Below are 11615 nucleotides of genomic sequence, written 5' to 3'. Positions count from 1 at the left end.
TAACAAAGATAAAGAGTTTGACAGACATGAAATACTATTTTTAGAAGAAGGTCCCATTAAGTGACCACTCAGCATATCTCAGCATGGTGTGCAGTGTCCCTAAGAAATTGATAAAAACAGACAAGTGGAGGACAATAGAAGAGGTGGGCGATCTAAAAATGACTATCTACAGCAGAGGGAGAGCATCTAAAAGCCACAACCTTAAGAAAAAGAAAAAAACAACAAAGACCAGATTACGATCTGAGAGATGCATCTGACTCTTCAATTGATCCATATGCTGCTCACCAGAAATAGACAGTGGATGTTCTGTCATGGTTTGGAACTGTTTTTCACCCAGTGGTTGGGGATCTTTTCAAAACTGATGGAATTACGAACAAAGAAAGTGCCATCAGCTACTGATCCACCATGCAATACCTTTTTTAAAGCTTCTGAAAGGCAAAGGCTTAATTTTAGTATAACAATGATATGACACATGGAGCCAGTGCAGTAAAAGCATGCCTAGATAGACAAACACACAATAGTCTCCCCAGAGCTTTGACCTCAGCATTATTGGAGTAGTGTGTGATCATCTTGACAGAGAACAGAACAAAAGTCAGCATCCAAAGAAGTCCTTCAGTAAGCTCAGACAATTATTTCTGAAGACTTCTTAAAGAAATGATAAGAAAACTTGCCTGAGCCAATTTAGCTTATGTTGAAGAATAAAGTGGCCATTTTAAATGTTGACTTTCAAGCTTGTTTGAATTCTACAGATTCTGTTTTTGTCTTTTTTTTAGGTGTCTTTGCACACTTCAATAAATTTTCCTTTTCCCCTATTTTCCTAGCAAAATATGAAGAAATTAGTAGTCACTCAAAACTGCTGCATAGTGCTGTATACACAGTCAGCCAGAAAAATCTTTTGCATACTGGTCATTACAAAGAACAGAAGTCTAAGGCATATCGACATTAGTTTCACCTTTCAGGCCTGCGGGTGTTTTACATACAACCTAACCTGCCTGGACCTATTATAACTACAGGACATATTTAATGTTTTCTGGCATTTGTCCTACTTTATTACATACTGGGCACAGTACCTCTTGCACCTACAAGGATTTGTCAATATAAACCTGATTCCCAAGTTAATATTGACAAAGGTCGGTTGGCCACCTAACCTTGTATCCGTTGTCACCATCAGCAATGCACCTGGAAAAATGGGCGCTGATTAAAAGGCTTTTTAAATGTTGATAATGTCTGTGTCAAAATCACTGTGGTCACAAGAGCCACTCTATATGGGCAATTTCAGCTAAACATTACAAGTACAGTTAAGCATTAAATGATTTGCTCTTCTAAATAGCAAGCTATCTTCATAGTGTTGACCTTTAGGGGACCTTTAGTGTCCATTGTAGATTAAGCTAGTGCATTTTAAATCTATTAAATATCATTCACTTTCATTTAAGCTCCTCTTTGGAAGAGACAGCAGTGTCAATTGCACAGTTATAAGAGATAAGTAAATGCTCTAAGTGTAGTAGTCTACAAAACAAACTGCATGAACCAAAACAAGCTAAGCTAAGAAGTATTAGCAACTTTAGATCAACTGGGCCAAAAATAAGTAAAGTGTGATTAGCACTCTTGCCTTACAGCAAGAAGGTCCTTAGAGGGAATCCGCTACTTTCTGGGGCCATGCTAAGTGGAGCTTGCCTGAATAGGCTCCCTGAGTGAGTTCTTCCTGAGTACTCTGGCTTCCTTCCCCAGTCCAAACTGAAATTAATGCGGACACATTTTCCTAAACAACTTTTTCCCCCCCCATTTTCCATTCGGTCTTTCAGTACCCACTCACTTCCTTTAATTGCCCTATTTCCCAGTGTAAATCATTTAAGTGAAAATATCTAAGGAAATGAATTCAACAGCATGTCTTTAACCATTTACAGGACACTCACTGAAATACTTGGAAATTCAATTCATTTTACATCTTAGAGTTTAATTGGATAATGATGTCACTTATAGGTGACTTTTTGATGATTGGCTGGGAGAAATCAGTGTGGATAATCTCACAGAGACAGGGAGGGAGACCAGCTTGAGTGTCCACTGAAGGTACCCAAATACGGTTTCTCACCTGATAAACAGTTCAGCAGGGAATTGCTTGTTTGCTTGTTTTCTTGAAAATCGTCTAATGAGGAAATCATTACCTTTTCTCTACCAAATGCATGCTAGTAAGATGGCTACTCATAACAAATTTAAATGAACCCATGGCAGTGGGCACAACAATGCCATCCGGCTATACTAATGCACGGAGACATTTTAACAGTATCGAAATCATTAGCCTGTAAAGCAGGAGCGGAGGTGAGAAGAGGTTCCATCTCTGGAACACATTTAATTTGAATCGCACATGCTGACCTTTTTTATTAACCACACTCCACAGCATGTGTCACACTTAGTCTACACTGAGCTTAGCCATGCTCATTTTCATCATTTGGCCATTAGTTTCCTATTTACATCATGTGAAGATTGCTCACTTGCGCTGAATTTCTTACTGGCTCTTGGTTGATGCTTGGAAATGTTTACTTTGCCATTATCAGGGTCCTTGCTTATTGTCTCCATCAGTCTCTGTGCTCGCTTCCCTGTGGGCAAAGTCTCACTTAGTGAAAATGTGTTATTTTTTTCCCCCCTCAGTACCTCACTTTCCTGGAGAACCTGCTATTAGGCTTTACAAATAAACATTTTCAAAGAAATTATTTCATCCTCCGACTGACAGCTCAGCTTCTCATTGATTGGCTTCCAATGTGGTGCAGTGTTTACTCGGCATTTGCCCATGGCATTGCTTTTCCATCTTTCCAAAGCTTTGTATGAGTTTTCTATTCCAAAAAAGTAATAATATAGTAGTTACATTATTCTGATATCTAAAAATGTCACCTGATGTGGCAATTTTCTACATGACTCCCACTATGAGGCACTATTGATATAAAACTAATACAAATATGTACAGAAAAGAGAATATGAGAATGTTTGGAATTTAAAAAAAAGAAGAAACACCCACTGGTTTTGCAAAATCCTTTTAATTGAAAACTAACCACTTATGTCACAAATTCACACCAATAAAAATTGGTTTGTTTAAAATGTGGGGGTGTGCTAATGCTGACCTTTCTTGATGAAAGGTTGTGGATGTTGCATCTCCTCTGCACCAGAATATTGAGATGCCTTTCTCTCTCTCTTTTTTTCATGTAAAGATTTGAAGTTACTGATGACGTACTTGTTGGGCTCAGCAAGCATCATTGGGGTTGGATGGAAAACCATGGTTATGATAACAGAAATACAATGAAATAAATCTCCACCTTTATTTTTTCAGTATACAAGCATCTTCACCTTTACGGGACGCGCATGGACACAGCTGTTGTTCAGACATCATGTAGCATTCAGGTGTTGCTTGGTTTTTATCCCTGGGATTCATCTGGAATGAACTGCAGAGTTGTCTTTTTATTGTTTTTTCTTTTTTCTTCTTTCCATCTATTATAACAGCAGGGTCCTCAGAATTTTTCAGACCATGAAATGGTGTTGTCCTCTGATAGAGCCCCCAGTGTTTTAATAAAATAACATTCATCCTTTTAAAAAGAATGTTATGAAATGAATAAATGCATTTACCTCATTAGCCTAACAGATCACTTCACTCTTGGACTCACTTGTGACTTTTAGAGTTCTTTTAAAGTAGAATGGGAGTCAGAGCCTTATAGCTCCCAGTTTGGATTCAGAAGACAGACATCTTCTCTAGGCGTAACCCTTTGATCACGTGACCCTGAACCATCCCTCAGTTACGCTGCAATAGGCTTAGGCAGCTGGGGGACTTCCCATAATGCATTCAGTATTTCTTATTAAACTCTGTTTGTTTATACATCACCACTGTATTGAATCATTGGTTATCATCGAAATCTGGCTCTTTCTCCCATAGTTTGTCTTTTATCCCGCCACCCTCTGCTCTCCTCTCTGTCTCCTTACCCTCAGCTTATTGTGGTAGCTTCCTGGTTTGTTCCTGTTAAAAGGAAGTTTCTCCTTCCCACTGTCACCAGGTCCTTGCTCATCATAGGGGGTTGTGTGATTTTTGGGGTTTCTTTCTAATATTGTTGGCTCTTTACTTTACAATATAAAGCACCTAGAGGCAATTTGTTCTTGTGAATTGTTGTGAACTGGTGCTATATATCATGAATTGAATTGAATTATTATTATTGACAGCACTGGTAATATACTCCTAGGTAGCCTACGTTTGTCCTACTTACAGCAATAACTTTAAATGTGATAAAAATCATGGTTGAGTGAGTCAGGAAATTTACAGCAGTCATCTTTTCTTTTTTCTTTTTTTTTTTACTGTAGTAATATTGAATGGCATATACATTTATTCATACATTTACTGAACCAAAATTTTGCTTATATAACAAGAGATGGTAGTTTCTTTATAAAGCCCAGTGGTTGATACCATAACTGAGCACTTTCTACTCCTGCAAGCTGCCATCCTCTCAACAGTCAAAAAAATTAAATTGGGTGGTTGTTACATGCACAAGATCCAAACTTGTAATTTGAACTAAATAATTCCATGTTTCTATGGTGAACGTAATTAAATCATGTAGCATCTGCATGAAATTCAGCAACTTAATTTGTTCCTGTTGAGATGACATGATACAATCCAGTAAGAGTGGCTGGATCCATTATTTAGTTCAAATTACAAGTTTGGATCTTGTGCATGTAACAACCACCCAATTTCATTTTTTGAGTCGACTCACAAAATTCACAAGATCACATTAGATGTCAAACCACAGGAAAATCACTGGGGTTACAAGAGGCAGACAACCACACCACGTGTATGCTGTTACTATTTCTTATGGTTTAACTTGTCAAGGACAACAACATAAAGCATCATCAAGCATAGCTTTCCTACTTTTGTTAAGTCTGTATTGACAGATTAATGCCATGGTGGTTCGTGCTGTTGCCTCAGAGCAAGAGGATCCTGGGTTCAAATCCACAATATGGTGAAGTTTGCAGTGGGTTCTCTCTGCGTACTCTGGTTTCCTCCACAGTTAAAAGTCATGCAGTTGTAAGGGTAACTGGTTATTCTAAATTACCCAAAGGTGTTGAAGTGCAAATGGTTGTTTGTCTCTGTATGATAGACTAGCGACCTGTCCAGTCTGTACCCTGCCCCTGTTACCCTATCACTTCCGCAGCCCAGATAAAGATAAGAAGATGGGTGGATTGGAAGTTGCTGTAAATCTCTTGAAATTTTTTGTTGAACATTATGTAATATGAATACAACATGTACTACAGACATAAATTACATTTCATTCATTCAACAAGATTATCATTGGTGTAACAAACAAATATTTTACTAGTTCATGTAACAAGACTGATTTTTGATGTGCCAAGGTGTTTAAACAATATAAGATGAATTTAAATAAATCTAATTAGACTAATGTGGTACAAACATGTTGATTGAACAAAAGTCAAATTAATTGAATGTTAATGTTAATATTATGTTAAACCTACACACATATATTGTGTTGACACAACACAACCAAGATGGATTAATATAACATGATTTGTTTAGATGGAATATAAGTGGCAAAATAAAATTACGTTCATCCAATGAATTATTTTTTTGAGTGAACTAGCTTTCTTGCATTATAACATATAACAAAGTTTCATCAGTTCAATCAACATTGCTTTTGAAAAGTTACAACATTTTGTTTTCTTTCTTCTCCTTTTACATCTCTCAGTCAGCTTCTCGTTTTCTGTTAGACTGAAACCTGTCTGTCAGTACAGATGTAATATTCCATCAGGATGTTGGGATGCATATAAATGTGTTATTTGTTGATCCCCTTTGGATAACACTGTGTGGCGCAGCGTGGTTCGCGATGCTGCGGCAGGTGCAATGGATGCACCAGCGTGGCATCTGCAATCACGCCTCGCTGGCTTAAAAGTCTGGATTTTGAGTTAATGTTGTTTTTATGTTGAGCTGGCAGCTGTGTGTGTCCAGCAACCGTCATTAATGAAATAAAAATGAGCATGTTTACACACCGGCTGAATTCAGCGTTGTTAGCTGTATTCCAGGTGTGCTGTCAGATTATTACAGACTTTGGTCACAAGGTGGTATGATTGTGAAATCAGAATCAGAATCAGAAAGGGTTTTATTGCCAAATGTTGAGCAGGTTTACAACATTAGGAAATTGCTGCAGTACTTAGTGCAAACATACTGTCATAAACGCTTAAATAAACATGAAAATAAAAATAAGAATAAGAAAGATGACAGTTACTCCCTCAAGACTTTGGTAAGCCACCTTTGTCTGTTTTATATTTCAGGGTTGTTTTAGGTTGTTTATTTTGAAACCAGAACAAAATGGATGGTGATGTGAAACTGCTGTGTAAAGTAGTTGCAGTTGGGGTTAATGACCTGTATTAGCAGTGCAGGCTGGAAGCCATGCCCTTGTTTAGTACGCTAATATGGTAATTGTGTAATTTCCAGAATGACTCAAGGTGGAGTTAGAGAAACTGCTGTGAAATGTAAGTGCCTTTAAATATTGTGCGTTCAACATTTCACTGTCCTTTGCGAGGGTTTTGATTTAACATTCATTTATTTTTTTTGTGTTTCATTTCTGTCTTTCTTTCTTTGCGTATTCATGGCAACTAATTTTCTATCTATTGTTATTTTGTTATTAATTTGACAAACTTATATGTTACAAAGAACTTAATGCATTTGAAAAGGTATAGATATTTCTAAAGTAGCAAAGGCATCCTGCAAAATATTTGTTTAAATGTGTCAGTTCTCTCTGCTTCTCACCTGGCTCTCGGCTTTACCTGCCATCACAAGAAAATCTGGCAGGGGATTTTAAGAAAGACACAGCTAACTCTGTTAAAAAGCTCTTTCCAGCATTCACTTTTCCTCCTCCTAAATGTGAAACGCTTGAGTTTCACTGAACATGTTGACCTCTAGACCTCACAGAGTGCAGGCAGGTGTAGTAAAAGCTTTCCTTAAATGCCTGTGTAGTTTGATCACGATTAGAAGCACACCTAACATTATTACTGTCCAGGAAGCAATACATTTGGCAAGAACTTCTTTTTTTTTTTTTTTCTTTTCCTTTCTTCATGTCTTTGCTAAATCTCCCTATAGTTCATATTCACAATGAACACACTGTACTAACTTTATCATCTTAGTTAAGCTGTACTACTGTAGTTTTTCTAAAGCAATGAATTTGCATAATATTTTCTGGGAGTTAATTACATTTTTCTGTGTTCTGGCTACTACTTCATGTTGTTTTATGAAAAATTCCACTTTCACTTACTTTTCTTTTTTAAGATCACAATTCATGTCCCCATCAATTTATACCTAAAATGCTGTCCTTTTCAAGGAAAATGAAACCAGAAAAACATCATTACATTTATACAAACGTGATGCTAATCACGCCGTCTAACATCAAAAATTGACAACCTACTTGAGAGCTGTGTCAAAAAAGCCTTTAGCTTCCTTTTTAATCGAACGTATCAAGTGCAGTCATCTTGGCTTGCATCACTGGTAATCCAAATGTTTGGCAAAACAAAAACTTTTCAAAACAATTATCTTTAAATCAAATCCTGTATATAAATACATTTTGTATTACATTGAGAAAAATGCGATTCACAAAACCTTAACAAATGCATCCGTTTGTTTTGATCTTTCAGGCAGTATATTGCCTCTGTTTTTTTTTATAGGTAATCCTGTGCATGTAGATTTTTTTTTTCTATTAATTCACTACACTTCTTCATTTCATATGGAAAGATAAAGGTTTCATCTTTAGATCAACAGGTGAGAAGGTCTTGACAGGAGCTGCATGTTCAATTGACAAATGACCAAACCTGGCCTGTTAACCTCACGTCTGTTGGATAGCAGATTAATGCAATGTTTGTCTGCTTCCTTATCCTCAAATGACCCACAGCTTTGCAGGCAGACATCCTGGGACAGCAAATCTTTGGCTAGTCATGAATAATGATTCTGATTTTGTGCTCACTTGAGAACAATTTCATCAGCAGCGTTCCTTTAAGAGCTTAAATGAGGATCTGTCAGGGGTTGCTGAGTGGAGGCAAGGAAGTGACCCAAACGCAGGACTCGTGGATAGTTAGGTGAAGGTTGGTGTTTATTGCCGATTCAGTGAACAAACAGAACAGAGGTAGGAAATGGCTGGCTGGCTGGACGACTGACTGAATGAATGAAGGACGGACGGACTGAAAGGCTGGCTGGCTGAACGCAGGCGGAAACGACAACATAACATCAATGACACGACAGAGAACTGGTGAAACCGAGGAACTTAAATACACAGGTTGAATGATGACAATGATTGGAAACAGGTGAGTACAGGGCTGAACATAATCTGACTAATGACACGAGAGACAAGCTGACACGGGGAAAAACAGGAAGTGAAAGCATTGATGTGGCAACATAACCTAAATGTGACAAAACTGAAAACACTGGGTCACCGACCCAGGAACCCTGACAGGATCTGTCTATTTGTCCACCCCTTTTTAAAATACAGGCTTGGAGGTGTCTCTAAAGAGCATGAAATACCCGGAAAAAACTGTCCCATTTACCAAACAAACCAATGAATACACTTAGCCCTCTCTTAAGAGGGCTGTGTGAAATGAGAAATATTTATTTTTAAGAACAGTTGCTGTTCGTTGGTTGTGTGTTTGTGTGTGTGTCTGTGTGTGTTTCACTTTTACATGAACTTTGGTAACTTCCATTTAAATTGTACAGGCGGTTATATAGCTCATTCCCTGGCTAATGCCATCCGCACAGTGAAGCATAGCTGTGGCCATCATGTGGGTGTTGCTTCTCAACTGCAAGAAAAAAGAGAATAGTGAAGAAAGAACGAGGTCAAAAACATCCATGTACCTGTTTCATGAGGGACACAGTTTGAGATCATGTCAGGATTTTATCTTTCAGCACAGCAATGAGTTTACAGTCAAGATAATACTCAATGGCTTCAGGACACATTACTGATAGTTCTCTTCAGAGTGACTAATTCTTGAAGATGGCTATTCACAGAAGCTTACCATCAAATTTCAACAGGCTTGACAGGGTGTGCCTGGAAGAATGGGACACTCTACCAAAAGTATGTAAAGCTCAAAGAAACCCACCTAACACGACTTGAAACTGTTGTTATTGCCAGTAGAACTATGCAAATTACTGAATTAACGATCTGAATCCTTCAATGAGAAATTACAGCTTTTGACTTTTAGTTATGATTTTTTTGAAGGTTATGTTAATTATTTGCTGTAGCTAACAAGGTGTGGCTTGATGAATAAACCGTGAATTTTAGCAATTTAAATTAAACATACATGTGCGCACAAAGTGAACTGGTCTGAAGCAACTGTGCAATGGAGTAATGGGCCTAAAGTTAACACAATATAACTCTAATAAGCATTTCATTACATGACAGGATTACATCTTGCAGATCAATATATCACTGTTGACTTCAGCCCCACCAGGCACAATCTCGGGCAGGAACTCATCCATCCTGCTGTGTCATTAGTTGTTATTGTGGCTCTTCCATCCCACAGGACTGCAATAATGATGACAGCCTGTCAAGGTCAAGAATTAGTCACTCCGGAGCATGAGAGACTATGAGGAGGATGAGTACGCAAAACAAAACACGTACAAATTCTCGTTACTGAGATACTGATTAATTCATCCCATCAATAACAATCTCAACAGTTAAAATAGGCTACTAGTAGGTCCAAATTCGTTGTCAGTCTTAAATCAATTGCAATCACTGTGCTAGAGCGACGTCTTGTTGTTAACCATGGAAACAATCTGCTTATATATTAGATTAATTACTTATGAAGTGTGGACATAGTTTTCGTTGATAGAGAAGTCTAACTTCATGACATCAGCTTTGTGTCATGGCAAACCTAGTTTCTTTGTACTAAGAATCAGCATCAGTCATTTACTGTGACCAGGACAGATGCAGTACAAATTAAATGAGCCTCTCTGGAATCACAGACAAGACCCCAGAGTAATGGAAAATTAAGTGTTTTGCTTTTCAGGCTTTGGAAATAGCCTCTTCTTCACCCCGGGGGTAGAAGGAAAATATAGTTACAGACCTCGCTCCTTTTTTACAGAGGTGTCTTACCGAAAGAGCCGATAGATTTATTTCTGTACAGCACTGCATATCCCAATAAATTCAACTCTAGTGACAGATTTAAAAAATTAAAAATTAAATTAAAATTTTTTTAGCCACTTAGCGTAAGAGGCAGGGTACACTCTGGACAGGTCACCAGTCTCTGGACTGTGGGAGGAAGCCAGAGTACCCAGAGAGAAGCCATGGAGAAAGCATGCAAACTCCACACAAAAAGGTCCCAGTCAGGTTATTAATTCAAATCCAAGACCTGCTTGCCATGACTCAACGGTGCTAACTAAAGTGTGATGATGTGCTGTTTGACAGGCAAGGTAGGACTCTGAGATAATGAAAATGAACTAAACAAGGCAGTTTTATTTCTTTAGCTTGAAAACTAAAAAATACCAAAAACTCACAAGAGGTGGAAACTAGGAAACTTGAAAGCTACAAGGGAAACATGGAATTCACAGAAAATAGGTGAATGCAAGGCAAAATAAGACAACACAAAAATAAATAGAGGAAAACCAAGGACTTAAATAGACATACAAGATAAAAACAGGAAGTGCAACAGGTGGGAACACACCTGGAAGTAATTACAGACCATAGAGACAGAGGAAGCAAAACTGAAAACAATTCACACAGAATGAGAGACTATTAAAATGAAACAGCAAGTAACAAACACAGAGACACAGACTAAGACACATGACTGACAAATGAGACAGAGAGGAATAACAAAAAACATGGAGAAAAGACTGACTACCAAGGAGACTCGATGAGACAAAGACAGACTGGACACGAAGAAGGGAATGGACATGAAATCAAACAAGAACCAAAAACTAGAAACGTGAGTAACAAAACTCAGAGGCTCTCAAAAACTGAACAAAAGCATTTTATAATTCAAAAGAATAAATAACAGTCCAAACAACTCGATCAAAATCTAAACCCCCGAATATGAAATAACCCAAAATCAAAAGCCAAATCGCATAAACACAGCACCACCATGCTGCTTTTTTGTTAAGATACATAATACACTACTGAGATAACTGCAGAGGACCCCAGGATCAATAATTAAGCAAATAAATAGTTAAATGAATATTTTTAACTTGCTTTTTTCAAGGTGGAAGGTGGTTTTAGACGCTCATGAATAACTACAAAAAATTTTATAAATTATACAGCCACTGACAGTGTTAATTTTTCATGTAATTTTTATTTATCTATTTTATTTTTCAAACATTTTTCCTGAGTCTAGATGATGGTTCACCTATAAACTGTTATATGGTGGGCACCTTAAATCTGTCCACTTGTGGTTAGTATAACATTCATTTCTCTCAGCATCTCATCTTTAACCTCATTTCAAATAGAGTTGGGATGCTGTGATAAAAACTGAATTAAATGATTTTAAAATAATTACATTTTAAATTTTTAAAAAAGTAAACAGTAAGTGTACAAAAATAGGTGATAAATGATTTTACAATCCAAACAAAACCTGTTTGTTCACCACTTGTTTTTTTTTTT

The sequence above is a fragment of the Neolamprologus brichardi genome, chromosome 13, assembly GCF_056152115.1.
Source record: "Neolamprologus brichardi isolate AB-2024 chromosome 13, ASM5615211v1, whole genome shotgun sequence".
Taxonomy (NCBI): Eukaryota; Metazoa; Chordata; class Actinopteri; order Cichliformes; family Cichlidae; genus Neolamprologus; species Neolamprologus brichardi.
This window is presented reverse-complemented; position numbering follows the sequence as displayed.